At 51.5% G+C, this 24,477-nt stretch overlaps 1 protein-coding gene across 2 annotated transcripts in view; it reads right to left on the reverse strand.

The window, feature by feature from the left end:
- Positions 1-19,876, reverse strand: part of LOC144507540 (lysophosphatidic acid receptor 1-like) — a 70,719-nt gene extending 50,843 nt beyond the window's left edge. The window contains exon 1 of one of the 2 annotated variants that reach the window (XM_078234680.1): positions 19,860-19,876. The gene's annotated coding sequence lies outside the window, so the exon portion shown is untranslated. Of the gene's footprint in view, positions 1-19,695 lie in introns of both variants that reach the window. The other variant, XM_078234679.1, reaches the window with a different exon arrangement.
- Between the last annotated feature and the right edge of the window lie 4,601 nt (positions 19,877-24,477).

Consider the following 24,477-nt stretch of genomic DNA (forward strand, 5'->3'; position numbering starts at 1 on the left):
TCTGCACCGACCACAATCCCACCCAGACCCTATCCCTGTAACTCCATGTATGTACCCTGCTAATCCCTGCTGACACTAAAGGGGCAATTTATCATGGCCAATCCACCTCACCCACACATCTTTGGTGGCTCAGTTACCGAGTGTGATGGGCATACAGAAGGTGCAAAGCAAACCACCAGTCAGGCTCTCAACATGTCTCACATTGGAAGCAGTTCAGAGAAGGTTCACCTGGCTGACTCCCAGGAGCGTCTCACTCGGAAACGTTCAGCAGGTTGGGCCAATGCCCACTGGGAGTTGAAGAGCAAGAGATGATCTCATTGAAACATAAGATTTGGCAGGGGCTTGGGGTACATGTCGAGAGGACGTTGGGAAAATATAGCATGAGATTTCTTCTTATTCATTCGTGGGACATGGGCGTCGCTGGCTGGGCCAGCATTTATTGCACATCCCTTGTTGCTCTTGGAGGGCAGTTAAGAGTCAACCCCATTGCTGTGGCTCTGGAGTCACATGTAGGCCAGGCCGGGTAAGGACGGCAGATTTCCTTCCATAAAGGGCATGAGTGACCCAGATGGGTTTTTCTGACAATCGACAATGATTTCATGGTCATCAGTAGATTCTTAATTCCAGATATTTTTTAATTGAATTCCAATTCCACCACCTGCGGTGACGGGATTCGAACCCGGGTCCCCAGAACATTAGCTGCGTTTCTGGATTAATAGTCTACCACTAAAGAATAAGGCATCACCCATTTAAGTTGCAGATGATGCAAAAGTCGTTGTCTCAAATGCGTGCAGTTGTGCTCACAGATTGTACTGGAGGGGGTGCGGTGGGGCGGGGGGATTCACCAGGATGCTGCCTGGACTGAGGGTCCGAGCTATGAGGAGAGGTTGGATAGGCCGGGGTTGTTTTCCTTGAGGCAGCAAAGGTAGAGAGGGGATCTGATAGAGGTGTGTAAGTATGTAGAAGATAGAATGGATAGGAAGACATGTTTTCCATTAGTAGAAGGGTCAATAACCAGGAGGCTTAGACTTAAGGTAAGAGGTAGAGCTTAGCTGGGAGTTAGGAAACCAGAGGGAATCTGTAGCTCCCTGGCTGAAAGAGGGCAGGAACCCTCATAACATTTAAGAAGCATTTAGATATTCGCTTGCACTGCCAGACTATGGGCCACGCGCTGCAAGATTTGATTGGTGTAGTCAGATCTTTGTGACCACAATGGGCAGAATGGCCTCCTTCCGTGCTGTAAACGTCTACAAATCTATGAAAAGGAATTTAAAATCATTGTAAGCATTGGAATTCTCTTCCCCAGCAAGCCGGGGCTGGGTCACTGAATATATTCAAGGTTGTTTCTTATTATCTTGTGTGAGTCACTCTAAGGATGCGGGAGTCACCGGCAGGATTAGCAATTATTGCCTAGTCCTTCGCCCCCCCGCCCCCGTTTGAGAACGTGGTGGTGGCAGCAAGATGGTGGTGGCAAGCTGCCTTCCTGAACCCTTGCGGTCCGTGTGGTATTCCCTCCTGAACCGAGTCACTCGCTCATGCAGTTCAATAAAGGATTCTCTGTGTGGGTGTGGAGTGGAGGCCAGGAGGTCGACAGCGCCGCTACCCCCAGGTCAGGAGGCCGACAGCGCCCCTCCCCCCAGGTCAGGAGGCCGACAGCGCCCCTCCCCCCAGGTCAGGAGGCCGACAGCGCTCCCCTCCACAGGCCAGGAGGCCGACAGTGCCCCCCGCACCCCACCCCCCCCCCTCCTCCCCCCGCCCACCACCAGGCCAGGACCTCCCCCCACCCGACAGCGACCTCCCCCCACCCCACAGGCCAGGATGCCAACAGCAACCCCCCCCCCACCCACCACAGGCCAGGCTGTGGATGGCTTCCTTCCCAATGTGGACGGGTGACCGGGTAAGGCCACTGGCTGCAGGCAGAAGCAATCCCGCCAGCATTCTTTGACTGAACTGTGGGGTCCTCACAGTGGGTCTGGTCTCCAATGTACCAAAATGGCCCTTGGTGCACCTCAGAGGGTAAATGCCCGCGGCTCCGTATCAAGGCGGCCTTTCAGCCCCTCAAATCCCGTCCTGCCGTTACGTCAAATACCCGTCCCCAAAAGTGGACAGCAAAAGCTAGTTAAAAATTTGTGTGAAGGAATCGCTTAAATTTTCTTTTTAAAATCTTTTTTTTTAAACAGGATGTGTGCGTCACTGGCTGGGCCCAGCATTTACTGCTCATCCCTAACTGCCCTTCATTTCAGACTTGAGAGTCAACCATATTGCTGTGGCTCTGGAGTCACATGTAGGCCAGACCGGGTAAGGATGGCAGATTTCCTTCCCTAAAGGGACATTAGTGAACCAGATGGGTTTTTCCAACAATGGTCATCATTGGACTTTTAATTCTAGATTTTTATTGAATTCAAATCTCACCGTCTGCCGTGGCAGGATTCGAACACGGGTCCCCAGGACGTTACTCGGGGTCTCTGGATTATTAGGCCAGTGACAAGACCACTTCCCCACTGGAGCTGCACAAGGTGAGGCCGAGACATCTGAAGATTGTACCGCTAAAAGGAGTGGAAGGGCCTGGGGAGAAGGCAGCAAAGTCACTCTGATCAGGCACTAACCAGGGAAGTGCTTGGCCCACGTGACTCCATCGCTGACAATGATTTACCTGAGCGCCCGAGGGCGGACAGGATGAGAAATAGCACAGAAGTGATGATGGGCGTTTTACTGCAACGTTGCCCTGGTCACTGTGACTCCAGGGACAAACTGGAGCACGATAACAACCACTCAGCAAACTCGCTGACTGAGGCCTGTAGCATGGTGAACAAAAGAATCCCCTCCCTCCCCCGTGGGAGAACAAGAGTTATCCCCACGGTTAAAGGGGTGCCAAGTGGGGAAAGGCCGACTGAGTGGTTCGCACTGCTGCCTCAACAGCGCCAGGGACCCGGGTTCGATTCCCGGCCTCGGGTCACTGTCTGTGCAGAGTCGGCACGTTCTCCCCGTGTCCGCGTGGGTTTCCTCCGGGTGCTCCGGTTTCCTCCCACACTCCAAAGACGTGCTGGTTAGGGTGCATCGGCCGTGCTAAATTGACCCTTAGTGTTGGGGGGATTAGCAGGGTAAATATGCAGGGGTTACGGGGAGAGGGCCTGGGTGGGATTGTGGTCGGTGCAGACTCGATGGGCTGAATGGCCTCCTTCTGCACTGTGGGGAACCTAAGATTCCTGGTAGGAATGTCACCGAATCCTTCGCACCTGGAAGGTGCTCGACACCTGGGAATGGAAACGCAACAAATCGCTGGCACAGAGCGAGTCCATTCCACCCACTGTATTCTTTTACGCTCAATTAAATCTCTCCTTGGCCTCCTCTATTCTAAAGATAACAACCCCTCCCTGCCCGACCTTGCCTTGTTGCTGAAGTTCTCCAGTGCCGCTAACCCCCCTGTAAATCTCCTTGGGTGGTGTAGCGGGATTGCCAGAGGAGACACAATGTACTTTAGTGTACCTCGCAGCAACATGCCTGCCACACTCCCAAATCTGTCTGAGCGTCCTAGAAAAAGAAATTAATCGCTAGAAAAGGTGACCCACACACCCAAACTGGGAGAGCAGAGTGGGGGAGGAAAGACATCACCACGTGGTCCATGGTTGAGAGCTAGACAGGATACAATGAACCCGCCAAGGACAATGTCTGCGTGTAAACAGCCTCTTCCTGCTGAGTGAAGGACACAGAGAAACACCAGTGTTATGGTTACATCACTGGCCAAGTCATCCTGGGCTAATGTTCCCCAGGCACAAGATCAAACCCAACCACAAGTGCTGAAGGAACTTAAACTCAATGAATGAACAAATCCGAGAATTAAAAAAATAATAATAATAATCACGAAACTACCGGATTGTGGTTAAAAACCCTTCAGTTACTAACACCCTTCAGGGAGAGGGTTCCGCCACTGACTCTGGTCGACTCTGAACTGCTCCCCTAGTCGCCACACTCTGGCACCTGTTCGGGTACACAGAGGGAGAATTTAGCACGGCCAATGCACCCTAACCAGCACGTCTTTTGGACTGTGGGAGGAAACCGGAGCACCCGGAGGAAACCCACGCAGACACGGGGAGAATGTGCAGACTCCGCACAGACAGTGACCCAAGCCGGGAATCGAACCCGGGTCCCTAGCGCTGTGAGGCAGCAGGGCTAACCACTGTGCCGTACAGGGTTGTGAGACCCTGGGAGTGCCATAAACACAATTACCAACATGGTATGTTTAAAAGTTATCACTGGGTTAGACCCAGGACTCCTTTCCAGTTACGGGAATAGCCGTTGCAGCATTTCCTTTCCAGTAAATCAAACAAACTCAGGGACAAAGCAAGGACAGCCCTCAGAAAGGAGGGAACCGCCCAAAACAAACAACAACGCAGAAAGGAAACTTAAAACATCAAAGCAAAATGTGATTAAAGGGTCAATAATACACGTCAACCCCTGCGGTGCCCAGTGGGCACGGAAGGCCGATGATGCCCTCAGACACCGCATGCTCCCTCTCCAGGGACACCCGGCTGTGACTATAGCTGTGTTAGAGGGGTAGACAGTCAGACTGGATGTTCCCCTCGGTTGCCCACTGCCTGGACCTGTTAACAGCGCGTTTGGCCTGGCCCAGGAGCAGGTTCCTCTGCCTTAATAAGATTGCACTGTTGCCCACGGTTTTGATTTGAAGCCCACGCAGTGGACAAATGGACCGAGGCATCACTGAGATATGGACTCCGGATCTCCGGTTTACAAGACGTGCGCTTTGACCAACTAAGCCACAGCACCGAGGGAGATACAGCGGGACACAGGCCGTTGGTTAGTGATCCTATGGCCCATCAGTCTCCTGCCCCCATAGTTACAGCAACAAGTGTGATCCAATCACAGCCCACACACACTTCACACTAACCATGCCGACCACACGATAACCCAGCGCTACCAACAGGAAACAGGGCCATTCTGACCTACGATGATGAACAACAAAGCAAACACATCAGTCTGTCACCCTCGCTAACCCATCCTAACTGCTCCGGGATCGGCACGGTGCCACAGTGGTTAGCACTGCTGCCTCACAGGGACCCGGGTTCGATTCCCAGCTTGGGTCACTGTCTGTGTGGAGTTTGTACCTTCTCCCCGTGTCTGCGTGGGTTTCCTCCGGGTGCTCCGGTTTCCTCCCACAGTCTGAAAGATGTGCAGGTTAGATGGATTGGCCGTGCTAAATTGACCCTAGTGTCAGGGGGATTAGCAGGGTAAATGCGTGGGGGTTATGGGGATTGGGACTGGGTGGGATTGTGGTCGGTGCAGACTCGATGGGCCGAATGGCCTTCTTCTGCACTGTAACAATCTATGATCAGGGCCAACATGTTCCCCCGGAATTGTGGGGAGAGGGACAATCTCCCTCCAAACTTGACAGCATTCCCCGCTGGATCCAGATTGCACCAATCGGGTGCCTCAGGAAGCAGTAAGCCTTTTATTGTTGCTTAGTTCCTATCAGCTTTGAGACTAGGATTCCTCGGGTGGACGCGTCTCATGGAGCTGCCTTTGGAATGTTGTCTGCTGGTCGGATCATTCACCTCCCCAGGCGAGCCTGGATACTGGTGGGGGATGGGGGGGGGGGGGGGGGGGTACGGTGTGTATTCTTATCCATTGGTCCCATCCCACACTCAACACTCAGTAGCGGAGTATTTCACTTGGCGAAGATCAACTCTCACACTCTCTAATAAAAAGCAAATTACTGCGGATTCTGGAATCTGAAACCAAAAGAGAAAATGCTGGAAAATCTCAGCAGGCCTGGCAGCATCTGTGAGGAGAGAAAGGAGCTGACGTTGAGTCCAGATGACTCTTTGTCAAAGCAGTCAACTCTCTGTCAACTCTCGCACTCTCTCACACACACACACACACACACACACACAGAGTTGATACCTGGCCGAATGCTACCATGCGCATCATGACTGGAACACTACCCAACACCACTTCCTTGGCTCCCCGTCTTGGTGAGTATTACTCCTCCGCACATCCGGCAACTTATAACAACCCACAAAATGATAGGAACAGTTTACAAAGCCCTCCCACTCCCCCGCCTGCCTCTTCCTGCTGGTGGAATTACCCCACCCAAGGCACGCCTCCCATCTGGAAAAAATTCTCTCACACTGGACTTCGATCAAATTCCATCTGGACAAACAAATGGGAATCATTGGTCACGACAAGTCCCTGGTCTCAAACCCAGCCCGACAACTGCCCGTTTTCAAGCTTCCAAAGGAAGAGTGGGATGTCCTCAAAAGGTTCAGGACCGACCACGGCCCCTGATTGGCCAAGCCCCACAGGTGGGGCACTGGTGCCACCCTCTTCCTGCCTGTGGGTGAGAGCAAACCGTGCATCGCATCATCGAAGTGTGTCCAATCCACAGACTCAGCAGAGGCCTATCCACACTCAACACTGCAGGACCGGTAAACACCGCGCAGCTTAGGGACTATTCTCGAGAGAGAGAGAGAGAGAGAAGGGAAGGAAGGAAGGAGAGAGAGAGAGAAAGAAGGGAAGGAAGGAGAGAGAGAGAGAGAGAAAGAGAAAGGAGGGAAGGAAGGAGAGAGAGAGAGAGAGAAAGGAGGGAAGGAAGGAGAGAGAGAGAGAGAAAGAAGGGAAGGAAGGAGAGAGAGAGAGAGAGAGGAGGGAAGGAAGGAGAGAGAGAGAGAGAAAGGAGGGAAGGAAGGAGAGAGAGAGAGAGAAAGGAGGGAAGGAAGGAGAGAGAGAGAGAAAGGAGGGAAGGAAGGAGAGAGAGAGAGAGAGAGAGAGAAAGGAGGGAAGGAAGGAGAGAGAGAGAGAGACAGAAAGGAGGGAAGGAAGGAGAGAGAGAGAGAGAAAGGAGGGAAGGAAGGAGAGAGAGAGAGAGAGAAAGGAAGGAAGGAAGGAAGGAGAGAGAGAGAGAAAGAAGGGAAGGAAGGAGGGAAGGAGAGAGAGAGAAGGAAGGAGAGAGAGAGAGAGAAAGAAGGGAAGGAAGGAGAGAGAGAGAGAGAGAGGGAAGGAAGGAGAGAGAGAGAGAGAGAAAGGAGGGAAGGAAGGAGAGAGAGAGAGAGAAAGGAGGGAAGGAAGGAGAGAGAGAGAGAGAGAGAGAAAGGAGGGAAGGAAGGAGAGAGAGAGAGAGAAAGAAGGGAAGGAAGGAGAGAGAGAGAGAGAGAGAAAGGAGGGAAGGAAGGAGAGAGAGAGAGAGAGAGAAAGAAGGGAAGGAAGGAGAGAGAGAGAGAGAAAGGAAGGAAGGAGAGAGAGAGAAAGAAGGGAAGGAAGGGGGAGAGAGAGAGAGAGAGAGAGAAGAAGGGAAGGAAGGAGAGAGAGAGAGAGAAGGAAGGAGAGAGAGAGAGAAAGAAGGGAAGGAAGGAGAGAGAGAGAGAGAAGGGAAGGAGAGAGAGAGAGAGAAAGAAGGGAAGGAAGGAAGGAGAGAGAGAGAAAGAAGGGAAGGAAGGAAGGAGAGAGAGAGAAAGAAGGGAAGGAAGGAAGGAGAGAGAGAGAGAGAGAAAGAAGGGAAGGAAGGAGAGAGAGAAAGTTGCTTCATTAGGAGACTAGGTGGAACTAACAGCAATGTTTAGCTAAACATTCATTATAAACCCTCCAAGCTGAGAACAAGTCCTGTAGCTCCCATCAGAAAAACACCAGCATTAATACCCTGAGTGTTGCAAATCATCTCTTGCAAAATCTTACAGCACAGAAGGCCACTTGGCCCTTCATGTCTATCCTAGTTCTTTGAAAGTTCAATCCCATTACTGCCTCGCACTTTCCCCATTGCCCTATAACTCATTACCATCAAGTACTTACCCAATTCTCTCTTCAGCACCACCTCCTCAGGGCATTCCAGAGCATCATAACTCCCTGGGTAAAAATACATAAACACTTCCTCATGTTGCCTCTGGCTCTCGCTACTCACTGGAAATCTTTGCCTTCTGGTAACTAACCCTTCTGCCACCAGTTACACTCTCTCCTCAATTGGCTTGATACTACAGAGATTGAACATGGTTGAAAAGAAAGACATGTTGTCAAAGTTTTTTGTCTTGCACTCATCAGGACAAACACAAGAACACCAAATTTCAAACAATCACAATTTATACTACACCAGAAAGGGTGCCGATTGGTTGGCAAGTCAAATCTGATTGGGCAAGGCGTTGCTATGGAGCAATGGGCAGCACAGTGGTTAGCACTGCTGCCTCACAGCACCAGGGACCCGGGTTCGATTCCCGGCTCGGGTCACTGTCTGTGTGGAGTTTGCACGTTCGCCCCGTGTCTGCGTGGGTTTCCTCCGGGTGCTCCAGTTTCCTCCCACAATCTAAAGATGTGCGGATTAGGGGGATTGGCCATGCTAAATTGCCCCTTGTGTCCCCAAAGATGTGTCGGTTAGGTGGGCATGATGCTCTTTCGGAGAATTGGTGCAGACTCAATGGGCCAAATGGGTCTTTCTGCACTGTCGGGAGTCTATGGTTCTATTCCTTTTGTTTGGAGAGGACAAGTGCCTGGGGACAAATGTGTTGCTTTGAGGAAGTTTAAAGGAGGCACTTTATGAGGCCGACTGAAGCTATTGGCACACTCAGGGTTGTTCGAAAAGTGCTGCCTAATCTCAGAATCACATCTAACAGTGGACTGGTTGGTAAGTCAACCCTGATTGGTCAAGGCAATGCCATAGAGAAAGCAATGAGGGACAACAAACACATTTTGGGTTTTTCCAGTGTGGGTTTTTTGAGCAAGACCCACACTCTGCTGATCCATGCAACTGAAGGGACATGTTGAGGCCTTTCGCGCCCCGTAGCTTTCCCCAGGCCAAAGCCTCGGCCAATCAGCACTCTTGCCTCCTACAGTATAAATGAAATTTGGAATTCTTGCATTTGTCCTGATGAGTGCAAGATGAAAAACTTCGACAACAGCTCCCTCAAGCCGTATTTAAGTGTTTCTGAAGAGCAGGATGGCGGCACAGGAGGAAGGCCAGAGTTTGGGCTGGAGGCAGCTCCACTCATAGCGGAGTGATGAGGAGAGAGAACGCACAAGGCGACAGAATGAGGAGACTGCGGATATTGCAGAGGTTTGTGGGGCTGGAGGAGATTCCAGAGATAAGGTGGGAAAGGCCAATGAGAGTTTTGGAAACGAGGATGGTCTTAACACCTCTCGATCCGCCCTATCCCACCACTGGTCATTTGAACTCGGGAGTGTATGCGGGACAATCCTGGCAGGTCGCATGATAAAGCGATGAAGCGTTGGATTCAGGCCAGACATGAGAGTGTGCAAGATGGAGCATGCATTGCGGTGGGGAAATGATAGCTTAGTAACAAAGAAAAGTATAAAGTTTATTTATTAGTCACCAGTAAGGCTGACATTAACATTGCAATGAAGTTACCGTGAAATTCCCCTCGTTGCCACACTCCGGTGCCTAACCAGCATGTCTTTCAGACTGTGGGAGGAAACCGGAGCACCTGGAGGAAACCCACGCAGACACGGGGAGAACGAGCAGTCTCCGCACAGACAGTGACCCAAACCGGGAATTGAACCTGGGTCCCTGGTGCTGTGAGGCAGCAGCGCCAACCACTGTGCCACCGTGGCAGCACAGGAACAGGCCCTTTGGTCCTCCAAGCCAGTGCTGATCATGCCCTAACTAAACTAAAAATAAACCTTTTTGCCCTGACTCGGTCTGTATCCCTCTATTCCCTCCCTATTCATGTACCCATCCAGATGCCTCTTAAATGTTGCTAATACGCCTGCTTCCACCACCTCCTCTGGCAGCGCGTTCCAGGCACCCACCACTCTTTGTGTGAAAAACTTCCCCCGCACATCTCCCTTCAACTTTCCCCCTCTCACCTTGAACCTGTGCCCCCTTGTAATTGACACTTCCACCCTGGGGAAAAAGCCTCTAACTGTCCACCCTGTCTGTGCCTCTCATCATTTTGTAGACGCTCTATCAGGTCTCCCCTCAGCCTCTGTCTTTCCGGTGAAAACAATCCTGGTTTATTCAACCTCTCCTCATAGCCAACACCCTCGAGACCAGGCAACATCCTGGTGAACCTTCTTTACGCTCTCTCCGAATCAAAGAATCATTTAAAATGCCAAGCTCCCAAATGTGAATTTACAATCGAGTATTCCCATTACTAGTTTAATTTTGAGAGGGAGGTAGGGAATTAAAAAGGGGAGAGGAGGAAATAGGCAAGAAAACAGGCTGAGAGAGAGAGAAAGCACAAGAAGATTCTAACAACTTTCGGAGTGGAATTCTAAGGAACACAGTGAGAGGAGTGGGATTTGAAAGAGGGTTTGTCACACGCTGCAGTGAATGATAATCTATCCATTGGCACTCGATCCCACACAGACACAACCCCCTCAGGATAATCACAGGATAGAATCCCTACAGTACAGGAGGCCAGTCGGCCCATCGAGTCTGCACCGACCACAATCCCACCCAGGCCCCTATCCCCGTAACCCCATGCATTTATCCTGATACTAAAGGGGCAATTTATCATGGCCAATGCATCCCTAACCAGCACATCTTTCAGACTGTGGGAGGAAACCGGAGCACCCGGAGGAATCCCACGGGGGAGAACGTGCAGACTCCGCACAGACAGTGACCCAAGCGGGGAATCGAACCCGGGTCCCCGGCGCTGTGAGGCAGCAGTGCTAACCACTGTGCCACCCAAGCCAGCAGGGTACAAATCAGAGCGCACCACCCACAACAGGCAGACACCACGCGCACCAACAACCGGCACCCATCCGCTGACACTGCGCACTCCATTCAGGTCTGGGTGGACACTGCTTAACATTACCCCGGAGGCAGAGGTGGAGGATCTCTCTCAGCCTCCATCACTGGACCAAGTCATGTGATCAGGGTCTCGATCAGCTTGTGGGATCATGCTGTGCTGAAGTCCCCTCCCCCCACCCCAGGTGCTAAAATTAAAATGGTCGGAAATACTTCACTGTCTTTGACGAGCATTTCGCAATCATCGACTAAATTCACGATAAACAACCTCAAGAAGTTAGAGTGAGAAGATGTGGGGAAATTGGCAAATGTAAGCAGTTAGAATCATAGAATCCCTACAGAGCAGAAGGAGGCCATTCGGTCCTATCGAGTCTGCACCGACAATAATCCCACTCAGGCCCTATCCCCGTAACCCAACATATTCACCCTGCTAATTTTACCAGGATGTTGCCTGGTATGGAGGGTCTTAGCTCCGAGGAGAGATTGGGTAGACTGGGGTTGTTCTCCCTAGAAAGACGGAGAATGAGGGGAGACCTAATAGAGGTGTACAAAATTATGAAGGGTACAGATAGGGTGAACAGTGGGAAGCTTTTTCCTAGGTCGGAGGTGACGATCACGAGGGGTCACGGGCTCAAGCTGAGAGGGGCGAAGTATAACTCAGACATCAGAGGGATGTTTTTTTACAGAGAGAGTGGTGGGGGCCTGGAATGCGCTGCCAAGTAGGGTGCTGGAGGCAGACACGCTGGCATCGTTTAAGACTTACCTGGATAGTCACATGAGCAGTCTGGGAATGGAGGGATACAAACGAATGGTCTAGTTGGACCAATGAGCGGCACGGGCTTGGAGGGCCGAAGGGCCTGTTTCCTGTGCTGTACTGTTCTTTGTTAATCCCTCTAACCTACACACCCCGGGACACAATTTAGCATGATAAATGCAGCTAACATATACTGTGGGAGGAAACCAGAGCACCCGGAGGAAACCCACGCCGACACGGGGAGAATGTGCAAACTCCACACAGACAGTGACCCAAGCCCGGGAATCGAACCCGGGTCCCTGGCGCTGTGAGGCAGCAGTGCTCACCACTGTGCCAGCCCCGGCAAAGCTGCTGACAGAGTGTAAAGTTACCAGTAACAGCTAGAGCGAGGGGAATATACAAATAAGACCGGGTTTAGACGGCGGGACTGGAAATAGATGATATTAATCGACAACTTGTGCAGAACCCGTGAACAGAAGTGAAACATCCCTCAGTGCATTAACAAATCTGAAATCTAACAGCAGTTCACACCAAGGGCAAAGAGTACGGGGGAAAAATGAAGTCACCTCATCGGGTTAACCACAAGTGCTAAAAGAGGGCGAGTCATTGACACATTTCAAAGTGTACTTGTTAAATTCCTCACTCCCCTGTTTATGGGGTAGGTGTACAATTGCTCAGTCTCGGAGCTAAATGGGATCAGAGTGGGGCAAGAAAAACACTGCACCCAATAGCCAGACAGACAGGGAAATCGTTCCCTCCCTCCGCAGATGTTTGGATTCAGTTTCGCCACTCCCCGAATGTGGGCACCTCCAGCCAGCACAGCGCTCCCTCAGTGTGCCACCCCGGACCGGCAGCCAGGGTGTCCTGCTCAAGCCTGAGGAGTGGGACCAGAACCATCAGGATCAAGAGGGGTGGAGGCAGTCACCCTCAGGGGCGAGTGAGAGACAGGACAATGAAGTAACATTCCAACTCAGATTCTCGTCCCGCACCCAGTGGCGCGCTAAGGCAGGCTTTCCTCTCTTCCCATCGCTAGTAATTCCCGGATCAGGTCGCTATCTGTCGCCAGGGGGCTTATAGCTCGAGGGGCCCATTCCACATCAAGCGTATCTGACCAGGAGTCTCTCCCGCTCTCACCACCAGCCATTGGCGCGTTTGGAAGGATTTTGCTGGTTGCCACTCAACCTGTTTGGTCGCGTTATGAACGCACCTTCCTTGACCATCAAGTCCTGGGGTGGGACTCGAACCCCTGGAGCTTCTGGCTCAGAGACAGAATGCCAACCCACTGCGCCACAAGATGAAAACTCCAGAGACTTGTCTATACATGATCCAGGCCAACACGCTGACACTGCGGCGCAGTACAGAGGGAGTACTGCACTGTCAGAGACGCACAGAGGAGTTTTGCCCCAGCATCTTATTGATCCCTCTCCTGACAAGAGTACGTTAGAGTCTTGCTGTGCAGAGATTGGCGGCCATTCCTACATTGTGAGCACACTTCAGAGATGCCTTGCTGCCTTGCAGTTTGTTTTGGGTCAAGGGTTAGTCATGTAAAGGTGCCATATCAATGCAAATTTGTCTATCTGCTTTGCAAAACTGATATCTGGAAGCCCTTCGCGTGCGGGGAACAGAGTCCCCGCCGACCGTCGGAGACAAAAGCAATGGATTCATTCAGGAGGCAGCACCAGTGGGAAGTGGAGTAAATGGCCTTCCTCAAATCTATCTCAACAACGTCCTTGACAATAGATAACCGCACAGGAATAAACAGGGGGGGGGGGGGGGTGCGGTGTAAGAGATAGTTAGTGAGGCAGAGAGAGAGGAAACACAAAAACATAACCTTCATCAGATAACAGCCCGGTACCGGGCTGTAATAACAGACTGTTACATCCGGTTCCAGCAGCTTCTGAATTTTACTGCACACAGCAGGCCTGACAGATCGCACTGTGTTAAAGGGCACGGGCACGGGAGAAAGAGAGAACAAGCGAGAGGCAACAAGAAGTGAGCGGGGGAGCCGGCGCCAGCGGGGGAGCCGGCGCCAGCGGGGGAGCCGGCGCCAGCGGGGGAGCCGGCGCCAGCGGGGGAGCCGGCGCCAGCGGGGGAGCCGGCGCCAGCGGGGGAGCCGGCGCCAGCGGGGGAGCCGGCGCCAGCGGGGGAGCCGGCGCCAGCGGGGGAGCCGGCGCCAGCGGGGGAGCCGGCGCCAGCGGGGGAGCCGGCGCCAGCGGGGGAGCCGGCGCCAGCGGGGGAGCCGGCCAGTGCGAGAGAGAGTGGGTGAGAGAGGAAGCAAGGTTCCCCGAAGCAGACTTGCATTTATCTAGTCATTCGAACAACCTCCAGTATATTGGTGATGATTGAGGAATAATTATTGCCCATCGCACCAGGGTTAAGCACAAGCCTCTCCTTGCACTCGCTTACAATGGGATCCTTGACTTCCCCTCAGTTTCACCTCTCCTCGGAAAGATGGCATCTCTGACAGAGGGGCACTCCCTCAGTACTGCACCAAGAGGCACCTCCGACAGAGCAGCACTCCCTCGGGTACTGCAAGTCTGTGGAGTGGAGAGACTAAAACCCGCAACCTTCTGACTCCGCGTTGAGCGTCAAACCCACCACCAACAGCTAAAGCCGTTGGCTCTAGGGTCTACACCCCATTAAGGGCATCTCTGCCGGGGCAGCACGGTAGCACAGTGGTTAGCACTGCTGCCTCACCGCGCCAGGGACCAGGGATCGATTCCCAGCTTGGGACACTGTCTGTGTGGAGTCTGCACATTCTCCCCGTGTCTGCGTGGGTTTCCTCCGGGTGCTCCGGTTTCCTCCCACAGTCCGAAAGACGTGCTGGTTAGGTGGATTGGCTGTGCTAAATTCTCCCTCAGTGTACCCGAACAGGCGCCAGAGTGTGGCCACTAGGGGGATTTTCACAGTAACTTCATTGCAGCGTTAATGTAAGCCAACTTGTGACACTAATAAATAAACTTAAACTTAAAGAAGCCAGTCTCTGTGCGAAAAATTAAGGTTCACTCATGTTATAGATCATAGAATCTACAGTCCAGAAGGAGGCCATTTGGCCCATCGAGCCTACACCGACAACAATCCCACCCAGGCTCCGTCCCTGTAACTCCACATGTTTACCCTCCTAATCCCCCAACACTAAGGGGCAGTTTATCATCGTCAATCCACCTAACCCGCACATCTTTGGAGTGTGGGAGGAAACCGGAGCACCCGGAGGAAACCCACGCAGACACGGGGAGAACGTGCAAACTCCACACAGACAGTGACCCAAGCCGGGAATCGAACCTGGGTCCTTGGCGCTGTGAGGCAGCAGTGCTAACCACTGTGCTGATTGAAGAGACCTTAGAAAAGCTGTCGGGTGAAGTTGAGTACATTGACATCGATTCTACAGCTGAAGAAACGGTTTCTGCAAAGTCCAACTCCAGCCAGCATATCGCCACACCGATCTGGAGCCAAACAAGGGGCAGCAAGGCCACAGAATCCTTAATAAAGACCGTGTAATGGAACAGGATTAGTTGTTAAAAAGCTGACCTCTTCCGCATAGACACTGAAATTCTGACAGATACATTGCAATGAAATAGCGTGTTTATTCCCAGATTACTACTGGGCCCATCAGGTGCCAACCTGCCGTTCCAACGGGAGACAACAGCTCTCAAATGGACTTCTGAATTCCACGGTTATAAAAAGCCCCAAGGGCAGACAGACTCTTGACAAAGCTTGGATTTCCATTCCTCTGTTCCTCACATGGAGAGCTTTATGTAGCTTTTCCCAAAGGGAGAAGCTAGTTTCCATTCTATCAAATTCTTTGATGACCAGAATAATTAGATATCCTGCATTTCAGGGAGAACTTTCGCAATAAAGATACCAATTAGACTACTAAAGCCCTATTGTGAAATTGATTACTCTATCCTTGCACCAGAGCTCCGTCACTTGGAACACCGTGTCCAGTTCCAGTCGCTACACATGGCCGTGGAGACTTTGGAAAAGGTGCCAAAGGGAGTTGGCAAGACATGCAAGGGGAATTAGAATAGAATCCTTACACTGCAGAAGGATAGTCGGCCCATCGAACCTGCACCGGTGGACTCTGACAGAGCATCTTACCCAGGCCCATCCTATCCCCGTAACCCCGCACATTTAGCATGGCCAATCCACCCAATGTGCACACTTTCAGACTGTGGGAGAAAGCCAGAGCACCCAGAGGAATCCCACGCAGTCTCAGGGAGAACATGCAGACTCCAGGAGAACATGTCGACTCCAGAACATGTAGACTCCACACTGACATAATTGGCACTCTACACTTTTCAGAAGCCGAGACTTACAGTCAGAGAGGTGGTGATGATGGCCCATTCATACTATCGCTAGACTATTAATCCAGCTAATGTTCTGAGGACCCGGGTTCGAATCCCACCACGGTAGATGGTGGAATTGGAATTCAATAAAAAATATCTGGAATTAAGAACCTACTGATGACCATGAAACCATTGTCGATTGTCAGAAAAACCCATCTGGTTCACTAATGTCCCTTTAGGGAAGGAAATCTGCCTCCTTACCCGGTCTGGCCGACATGTGACTCCAGAGCCACAGCAATGTGGTTGACTCTCAGCTGCCCTCAGGCAACTAGGGATGGGCAATAAACGCTGGCCCAGCCAGCGACCATGTCCCACTGCTGATTAAAAACTTAAAAGTTGAGGTTTGCGAAACGATGGAGGGCATGGATTGTGCTCGGAGTTGATTCCAGTGAAGTAGGTAAGTGAGGAGGAGAGGCTCGCCATTTTAAGGTTAGCTGTCAGGCAGGCTGTGGTTTCTCTCCCAGAGAGTAGGCCCCGCAGCCCAGGTCTCTGGCCTGTGAGGGGTTGATGCTGATTTGCTTCGGACGAGAGCTGCTCCCGTTTCTGGCCGGGGTGTCAATCAGCTTGTACGAAATGTAGAAAGGGTGACGGGTTGTCAGCAGGCGGGTGAGCTGCCCAACTCGTTCCCAACTCCTCAGGAGGGGGAGGATTCAGACAGGAACTTCTCAGATTTTTCCAACAGCAAATGCCCCATGTGTCTGTCCCCCGCTCCCCCCGCCAGCAGACTGGGTGGGTTTGTTGTGATCTATCAAGGCCTCTTTACCCATATCTGTTGTGTGATTTTCCCGTTAAACCGGGGCTGGGGGCGGGGAGGTGGGAGCGCGAGAGGGGAGGGGGTTGTCAGGTGAGGGGGGGGAGGGAGGGGGCGCGCGAGAGGGGGGGGGGGGTGTGTCAGGTGAGGAGGGAGGGAGGGGGAGCGCGAGAGGGGAGAGGAGGGGGGAGCGGAGGTAGAGTGAGGGGGAGGGCAAGGGGGGAGGGGAGAGAGGGGGAGGTAGGGGGTCAGATGAGGGTGAACGGGAGAGGGGGGGGTCGGGCGAGGGGGGGAAAGAGTGGGGGAGGTCAGGTGAGGGGGGGAAGGGAGGGGGAGGTCGGGCGAGGGTGAAGGGGGGGGGGGGGGGGAGGTCAGGTGAGGGGGGAAGGGAGGGTGGTGGTGAAAGGGGGAGGAGGGGGGGGGGGAGGGAGGGGGTCGGGTGGACACGAATTAAAAGGGGAGATTTAACTCCACAATACCTTCGTGGGGCAAAATGTTTTTGATTCTCCCACGGGACGTGGGCGTTGCTGGCAAGGCCAGCACTTGCCCACCTCTCACTGCACTGCCCTCGAGAGCGGGTAACTGCAAACACATTGTGCCCAAACTCTCAGCCAGGAGTCACCCATTGGCAGCCGCTGTGTGAGCGCATTGGAACCAAACCTCATGCTGCGAGAGAGAGGGAAGCGGAGATTCACCGAGGGGGAAGAGAATTAGAGACAGAGAGAGAGAGAATATTGACCAGCTTAACGTGAGCAGGAAAGGAGAGAGAGAGAGAGAGACTTCAAACTAACAGCTCACAATGTCCGCACGCTCCCCACACCATCCCCCGGGGCTTTATCCCTCCAGTCACTGCTGGGCTAACCAATCACTGCCAGGGAGCGGTGGCCAGCTGGCAGAGCCCCTGTTCGCCACCCACTGGCCACCGCTGGAAATGCAGTGGAGCGAGGCGGAGGGAAAAAGACAATCCTTTCCTTTCTCAGAGGCCGGGTTAGCATCACTCCAGATCCTGACGCTGCCCTAAAGCCTGGACCACTATCCCTGAGACCAACGGTGTCAGCGTGAAGCAATCTCAAAGTTTAAATTTATTTACTAGTGTCACAAGTAAGGCTTACATTAACACTGCAATGAAGTTACTATGAAAATCCCCTAGTCGCCACGCTCCTGTTCGGGTACACTGAGGGAGAATTTAGCAGGGTCAATGCACCCTAACCAGCACGTCTTTCAGATTGTGGGAGGAAACCGGGGCACCCGGAGGAAACCCACGCAGACACGGGGAGAACGTGCAGACTCCACACAGACAGTGGCCCAAGCCGGGAATCGAACCCAGGCGCTGTGAGGCAGCAGTGCTCACCACCGTGCCACCCTCAACAGCGGTACAGTGGCATGGGAAGGACAGTGCCACAGTGGTTAGCACTGCTGCCTCACAGCACCATCGCACACAGGCAGGCGAGTACAATCCAGCGACATAAGAGACATTAAAGCCAGTATATAAACAGCAGACTGGTTGAGACCCAGTCTGACTCCTGGGCTGTTTGTACCGACTATCCCACAAAAACTTCAGCACCATTCACAACCTCAGGACAACCCAAAGTGCTTCATAACCAATTCAACGCAGTCTCTGTTGTAACGGAGGAAAACACAGCGGCCAATTTCGCACACAGCAAGATGCCACAAAACAGCAACGCGAGAATGACAAGTAGCCCGCTCTGGCATCGGACAAGAGATCGATATTAACCAGGGAGAGCTCCCCCCTCATCTTTAAAAAGCAGCAATGGACCAGAGAAGGCAACCAGGGTCTCGGGATGGCACCTCCAACAGTGTGGCACTCCCTCAGCACTGAGGACTGCCAAACACTCCCCGTCATCATTTTGGGGAAACAAAATATAAACCATCACTGCCCCAGAATCCTTACAGTGCAAGAGGCCATTCAGCCCATCAATTCTGCACTGACTATCTGACAGAGCATCTCACCCAGGCACTATCCACATAACTCCATCCATTTACCCCGCTAATCCCTCTATCCGCTGACACTGAAGCCTCACACTGCGGCTGCCAATCCCTCTAATCTTTTGACACTAAAAAGGGGCAATTTACCACAGCCAATCCACCTAACCCGCACATCTTTGGAGCGTGGGAGGTAAACCGGAGCACCCGGAGGAAACCCACGCAGACACGGGGAGAACGCGCAAACCCCACACAAACAGTGACCCCCCCCCCACAAAGGGCGGAATCGAACCCAGGTCCCTGCCACTGTGAGGCAGCAGGTTAACACACATTTTAAAACAATACTTTTAATGCGTAAATGCCAGCCACTGGTGAGGTTATATCTGGGGGGAAAAAAGTTGGTAAGGAGTCTAACAACACCAGATTAAAGTCCAGCAGGTTTATTTGGTAGCAAACGCCACTAGCTTTCGGAGCGCTGCTCCTTCGTCGGTTGAACAAGTTGAACAGTGGAACTGGGGGTGGGTTGGTGTTAAATGTAGAAAGTGGGGGTAATCTTCTGTCTCTCTGGCTGACAGTCCTCTCTCTCTCTCTGTGAGCAGGGTTGTGTGTGGAATTGTTTAGTGTGTTAACATGGGCCATAAAGGAAAATGGCAGGAACACCCTACCATGCAGAGATTCTCTGCCCGAGACCCCCCCCTCCCCCTTTATGGGAGCCCAGAGATGGGATATCTGTTCCACATTGGGCTGTTGGTTCTTGCCCCAGGGCAAGGGGAGGGGTCCAAATCCATTTGCCTGGACACAGGATACCAGCCCTGAAGGCTATTCTCCTCCAACCCAACCCCCACCCCCCCACCCCCCACAATACTTTCTTAAAGGCGCCACTCCAGCCAGATTCGAAAGGAAGCAAGGACTCTCCCAGGTAGCTGGGGACGCCGCTTTAAGAGTGAGCCAACAATCCAGCCGGGCTTTGCAAAGTTTTACACGACTAACTTTAATCTCACTTTGCTCCAACCAAAGGCTAAACTCGAAACACTTGATTGTTAGGAGAACAATTTCAGACACACACACAAAAGGGGAGACTGGAGAAACAAAGGGTTCACATAAAACTGGGCAATTCAAACAGAAAGCGTGCCGAATGAAACTGACCCTTCGTCAGTTTCACTGTGGTTAATTTCATTCCCCCTTTGGTTACCTGAAACTGCAGAGAGAACTCTTCAGCCAGTCTGTGCGAGCTCGCAAGTCCCAGCCCCCTCTCAAAACACAAGTGCAATCATCTTCAGAGAGGAAGAAAGCTTCCCCTCCCTCGCCTCCTCTCAGTTTAAACAAAAGTTTCAAACTTTGGGAAAAGTTACTCACAGCAGTTGCAGCTTCGAGACGCTCGCTGTTGGCTATGGGGGTGGAGGGGGCTCCAGAAGATGTGACCCCACCCCTTTTGCCTGCCCCCCCTGTCAATCACAACAACAGCAACCAATCATGGACACCCCTCATTAGCATGGCAAGGCCTTCCCTTCCTTGGGGGAACCACCTTGAGTTTACCTGCCAATCATATTCACTGCTAAAAAGCCAATCATTTGATTTATTATTGTCACATGTAACAAGGTTGGCACAGTGGTTAGCACTGCTGCCTCACAGCGCCAGGGACCCGGGTTTGATTCCTGGCATGGGTCACTGTCTGTGTGGAGTTTGCACATTCTCCCCGTGTCCGCGTGGGCTGTTGGTTCTTGCCCCAGGGCTGGTTAGGTGCATTGGCCGTGCTAAATTCTCCCTCAGTGTACCCAAACTTTTTGGGTACACTGAGGAAAGTTTGTATGGAACAGGGAGAAATAGCAGAGGTACTTAATGAATACTTTACTTCAGTGTTCACTATGGAAAAGGATCTTGGTGGTTGTAGTGCAGATTTGCAGCGGACTGAAAAGCTTGAGCATGTAGATATTAAGAAAGAGGATGTGTTGGAGCTTTTTAAAAGCATCAAGTTAGATAAGTCGCCGGGTCCGCTTGAGATGTACCCCAGGCTACTGTGGGAGGCGAGGGAGGAGATTGCTGAGCTTCTGGCAATGATCTTGGGTGCTTTTCTGGTTGGCGGATGGTAACTAGTGGCGTGCCGCAGGGATCGGAACTGGGGCCTCAACTATTTACCATTTATATAGACGATCTGGAGGAGGGGACTGAGTGTAGGGTAACAAAGTTTGCAGACAACACAAAGATAAGTGGAAAAGTGAATCGTGTGGAGGGCGTAGAAGGTCTGCAGAGAGATTTGGACAGGCTGAATGAGTGGGCGAGGATCTGGCAGATGGAGTATAACATTGACAAATGCGAGGTTATTCACTTTGGAGGAAATAATAGCAAATTGGATTATTATCTAAATGGAAAAAAATTACAACATGCTGCTGTGCAGAGGGACCAGGGGGTCCTTGTGCATGAGACGCAAAAACCCAGTCTGCAGGTGCAACAGGTGATCAAGAAGGCAAATGGGATGTTGGCCTATATCACAAGGGGGATAGAATATAAAAGCAGAGGTGTCTTGCTGCATCTGTACAGGGCATTGGTGAGGCCGCAGCTGGAATACTGTGTGCAATATTGGTCCCCTTATTTGCAGAAGGATATATTGGCCTTGGAGGGAGTGCAGAGAAGGTTCACCAGGTTGATACCAGAGATGAGGGGGTGTTGATTATGAGGAGAGACTGAGCAGATTGGGTTTGTACTCGTTGGAATTTAGAAGGCTGAGGGGGGATCTTATAGAGACCTATAAGATAATGAAGGGGCTGGATAGGGTAGAGGTGGAGAGATTCTTTCCACTTAGAAAGGAAGCTAGAACTAGAGGGCACAGCCTCAAAATAAAGAGGGGTCAGTTTAGGACAGAGTTGAGGAGGAACTTCTTCTCTCAGAGGGTGGTGAATCTCTGGAATTCTCTGCCCACTGAAGTGGTGGAGGCTACCTCGTTGAATATGTTTAAATCACGGATAGATGGATTCCTGATCGGTAAGGGAATTATGGGTTATAGGGATCAGGCGGGTAAGTGGAACTGATCCACTTCAGATCAGCCATGATCTTATTGAATGGCAGGGCAGGCTCGAGGGGCTAGATGGCCTACTCCTGCTCCTATTTCTTATGTTCTTATGTTCTTTGCATCATCAATGGAGACGGGAGAGGTTCCGGAGGGTTGGAGGATTGCGGATGTTGTTCCTTTATTCAAGAAAGGGAGTAGAGATAGCCCTGGAAATTATAGACCAGTGAGTCTAACCTCAGTGGTTGGTAAGTTGATGGAGAAGATCCTGAGAGGCAGGATTTATGAACATTTGGGGAGGTATGATATGATTAAGAATAGTCAGCATGGCTTTGTCAAAGGCAGATCATGCCTTACGAGCCTGATTTAATTTTTTGAGGATGTGACTGAACACATTGATGAAGGAAGAGTAGTAGATGTAGTATATATAGACTTCAGCAAGGCATTTGATAAGGTGCCCCATGCAAGGCTTATTGAGAAAGTGAGGGGACATGGGATCCAAGGGGACATTGCTTTGTGGATCCAGAACTGGCTTGCCCACAGAAGGCAAAGAGTGGTTATAGATGGGTCATAGTCTGCATGGAGGTCGGTCACCAGTGGAGTGCCCCAGGGATCTGTTCTGGGACCCTTACTCTTTGTGATTTTTATAAATGACCTGGATGAGGAAGTGGAGGGATGGGTTGGTAAGTTTGCTGATGACACAAAAGTTGGAGGTGTTGTGGATAGTGTGGAGGGATGTCAGAAGTTGCAGCGAGACATTGATAGAATGCAAGACTGGGCGGAGAAGTGGCAGATGGAGTTCAACCCAGATAAGTGTGAGGTGGTTCATTTTGGCAGGTCAAATAGAATCATAGAATCATAGAAACCCTACAGTGCAGAAGGAGGCCATTCGGCCCATCGAGTCTGCACCGACCACAATCCCACCCAGGTCCTCCCCCCACATATTTACCCGCTAATCCCTCTAACCTACGCATCTCAGGACTCTAAGGGGCAATTTTTAACCTGGCCAATCAACCTAACCCGCACATCTTTGGACTGTGGGAGGAAACCGGAGCACCCGGAGGAAACCCACGCAAACACGAGGAGAATGTGCAAACTCCACACAGACAGTGACCCGAGCCGGGAATCGAACCCAGGACCCTGGAGCTGTGAAGCAGCAGTGCTAACCACTGCGCTACCGTGCAGAATATAATATTAATGGTAGGACTCTTGGCAGAGTGGAAGATCAGAAGGATCTTGGGGTCCGAGTTCATAGGACGCTCAAAGCAGCTCTGCAGGTTGAGGCTGTGGTTAAGAAGGCGTATGGTGTACTGGCCTTCATCAATCGAGGAATTGAGTTTAGGAGTCGTGAGATAATGTTGCAGCTATATAAGTCCAAAGATGTGCGGGTTAGGTTGATTGGCCATGCTAAAGTTGCCCTTAGTGTCCTGAGATGCATAGGTTAGAGGGATTAGTGGGTAAATATGTAGGGATATGGGGGTAGGGCCTGGGTGGGATTGTGGTCAGTGTAGACTTGATGGGCCGAATGGCCTCCTTCTGTACTGCAGGGTTTCTATAGTCAAAGACCCTGGTCAGACCCCACTTGGAGTACTGTGCTCAGTTCTGGTCGCCTCATTACAGGAAGGATGTGGAAGCCATAGAAAGGGTGCAGAGGAGATTTACAAGGATGTTGCCTGGGTTGGGGAGCATGCCTTATGAGGGTAGGTTGAGTGAGCTCGGCCTTTTCTCCTTGGAGAGACGAAGGATGAGGGGTGACCTGATAGAGGTGTACGAGATGTTGAGAGGTATTGATCGAGTGGATAGTCAGAGGCATTTTCCCAGGGCTGAAATGGTTGCCACAAGAGGACACAGGTTTAAGGTGCTGGGGAGTAGGTACAGAGGAGATGTCAGGGGTAAGTTTTTCACTCAGAGGATGGTGGGTGTGTGGAATGGGCTGCCAGCAACGGTGGTGGAGGCGGATTCGATAGGGTCTTTTAAGAGACTTTTAGATAAGTACATGGAACTTAGTGAGATAGAGGGTTATAGGTAAGCCTAGTAATCGCTAAGGTAGGGACATGTTCGGCACAACTTTGTGGGCTGAAGGGCCTGTATTGTGCTGTAGTTTTTCTATGTTCTAAACAGGTGCCAGACTGTGGTGACTAGGGGATTTTCACAGTAACTTAGTTGCAGTGTTACCTTAAGACTACTTGTGACTAATAAATAAACTTTTTTAAAACTTCATCGGTATACAATGAAAAGTGTTGTTTCTTGCGCGCTATACAGACAGAGAATACCGTTCATAGAGAAGGAAAGGGGAAGGTGCAGAATTTGATTTGATTTGATTTATTATTGTCACATGCATTAACATACAGTGAAAAGTATTGTTTCTTGCGCGCTATACATACGAAGCATACCGTTCATAGAGAAGGAAATGAGAGAGTGCGGAATGTAGTGTTACAGTCATAGCTAGGGTGTAGAGAAAGATCAACTTAATGCAAGGTAAGTCCATTCAAAAGTCTGATGGCAGCAGGGAAGAAGCTGTTCTTGAGTCGGTTGGTACGTGACCTCAGACTTTTGTATCTTTTCCCCAACAGAAGAAGGTGGAAGAGAGAATGTCCGGGGTGCGTGGGGTCCTTGATTATACAGGCTGCTTTTCCGAGGCAGCGGGAAGTGTAGACAGAGTCAATGAATGGGAGGCTGGTTTGCGTGATGCATTGGTCTACATTCACGACCTTTTGTAGTTTCTTGCGGTCTTGGGCAGAGCAGGAGCCATACCAAGCTGTGATAGAACCAGAAAGAATGCTTTCTATGGTGCATCTGTAAAAGTTGGTGAGAGTCGTAGCTGACATGCCAAATTTTCTTCATCTTCTGAGAAAGTAGAGGCATTGGTGGGCTTTCTTAACTATAGTGTCAGCATGGGAGGGACCAGAACAGGTTGTTGGTGATCTGGATACCTAAAAACTTGAAGCTCTCAACCCTTTCTACTTTGTC

This window comes from Mustelus asterias, chromosome 19 (assembly GCF_964213995.1).
Source record: "Mustelus asterias chromosome 19, sMusAst1.hap1.1, whole genome shotgun sequence".
Taxonomy (NCBI): Eukaryota; Metazoa; Chordata; class Chondrichthyes; order Carcharhiniformes; family Triakidae; genus Mustelus; species Mustelus asterias.